Genomic DNA, 2,152 nt, shown 5'->3' with positions numbered 1-2,152 from the left:
TGAGGGTTCCGGTTGTTCTACATACTTGCCAACACTTTTCCATTTGAGTCATTCTGGTGGATGTGTAGTGATAATCGCATTACAGTCTGAATTTGCATTTCCCTCATGACTAATGAATCTGAGCACTTTTTTATGTTATATATGTATATGCTTTTATTCTGGCAAAACATCAGTAAGGACTTTGCTCATTTTCTATTAGGTTGCCTCTCTCATTTATTTGTAAGAATTCTTCATTATATTCTTGCTATGAGTTTTTTTTAGATACCATATTGAAAATATCTTACCCCACTCTATGGATTGCCTTTTACACTCTCAGTGGTATCTTTCGGTGAATAGAAGTCCTGTTTATTTTTTTAATTTTTAATGTTTTTAGTATTTTTGAGACAGAGGGAGACAGAGCATGAGCAGGGGAGGGGCAGAGAGAGAGGGAGACACAGAATCTGAAGCAGACTCCAGGCTCTGAGCCGTCAGCACAGAGTCCAACGCGGGGCTCGATCTCATGGACTGTGAGATCATGACCTGAGCTGAAGTCGGATGCTTAACCGACTGAGACACCCAGGCGCCCCAGAAGTCTTGTTTAAAAACAATTCTTGGGGCGCCTGGGTGGCGCAGTCGGTTAAGCGTCCGACTTCAGCCAGGTCACGATCTTGCGGTGCGTGAGTTCGAGCCCCGCATCAGGCTCTGGGCTGATGGCTCAGAGCCTGGAGCCTGTTTCCCATTCTGTGTCTCCCTCTCTCTCTGCCCCTCCCCCATTCATGCTCTGTCTCTCTCTGTCCCAAAAATAAATAAACGTTGAAAAAAAATTAAAAAAAAAAACAATTCTTGGCCTACTGTAAGGTCACAAACATGTTACTCTATTTTCTTTTAACCAAACTGCTTTTTTTTTTTGCAAGGCCATGAAATTATTTTAAGTTCTTTTTCTTCATGATTGAATATACACAGATAATGGAAATGATGCATTTTTGTGCTGTAAAGATGGGTGGACTATATAAAAATTCACTTGTCGAATTCTCTTTAATAGTCCTCCAGAGCAACTTGAAGAGAAGCAGGGGATGCTTTCACAAGAACACTTTTGTGGAAGGACCTAGCATGCTTTAAGCACCAGTGTGCCAGGCTAGCAATGGCATATACTTCGTCTCTCACATTTTGCTTAATTCTTCTGTAGAAAATCCTCTCGTGAAATACCATGTATTGTATTTGTCAAACATGCACATATCCAGGGGAAGGAACGCCCTTCTTCTGCTACCATGATAGGGCGTTGCTCTCAAGCATGTGACGATGCCTTGTGCTTTACCATTGTGACTTGTGGCATGATCTGTATGAGTTCCTTATTACCCAATATTTCTAGTGTTTTTTTAAATGTTTATTTTATTTTGAGAGAGCGAGAGAGCGAGAGAGCAAGCACACAAGCAGGGGAGGGGCAGAGAGAGACACACACAGAATCTGAAGCAGACTCCAGGCCCTGAGCTGTCAGTGCAGAGCCTGACGAGGGACTCGAACTCACAAACTGAGATCATGACCTGAGCCGAAATCGGATGCTTACGTGACTTAGCCACCCAGGTGCCCCCCCCCCCAGTATTTCTAGGGTTAAATGAAAAGGAGATTTCTCTGTGTTTTCAGCATCATTTTTCAGTTCCTGGATGTTATGATATGTTTTGTCATCCAAATTTTGTCTCCTTTACTAATGATTTCCATAAGCCATTTTTTCCCAGAGTATGTCTTTTGCTAGCAGCTTCCCAGCAGCTTTTTCTTCTTCTCAGTATCCCATGGTGGGGGCCTGGCTTTTCACTCCCCCCCGGAGGACCTCTGCGAGGTCAGCATGGGGCCCAGGAGCAGGGCCTGCCTCTGCCAGTGCCTCCGCTGGTTCACTGGCTGCTGTGGTGGAATGTTACAGTATACATCGTCCACGTGTTTTTCCAAAACTGCATTCACATCAATCCAATTGTTTTCTCAGAGACTGAGTCCTTAACCAGCTTGCGCCAGTTCCACAGTGAAGGGCATCAGTGCAAGAGCAGAGCTCCAGGCTTCTGCAGGGAGGGACTGGGAGCCTAAATAGCCCCCATAATCTGGTTTCTGCAGCAACTCCACATTGTGTTGGGTTGGTGTTGGAGATTCAAGATCCACTGGCTTGAGCTATGCTCCTCCTGGACCC

The 2,152-nt window shown here is 44.7% G+C and overlaps 1 pseudogene; it reads right to left on the bottom strand.

Annotated features, from left to right (window-relative positions):
* Positions 1-1,003: 1,003 nt before the first annotated feature.
* Positions 1,004-1,934, bottom strand: LOC115515702 (annotated as a pseudogene).
* Between the last annotated feature and the right edge of the window lie 218 nt (positions 1,935-2,152).

The sequence above is a fragment of the Lynx canadensis genome, chromosome B3 (genome assembly GCF_007474595.2).
Source record: "Lynx canadensis isolate LIC74 chromosome B3, mLynCan4.pri.v2, whole genome shotgun sequence".
Taxonomy (NCBI): domain Eukaryota; kingdom Metazoa; phylum Chordata; class Mammalia; order Carnivora; family Felidae; genus Lynx; species Lynx canadensis.
Note: the sequence above shows the minus strand (reverse complement) of the source record. Positions and strands in the feature narration are given on the sequence as shown.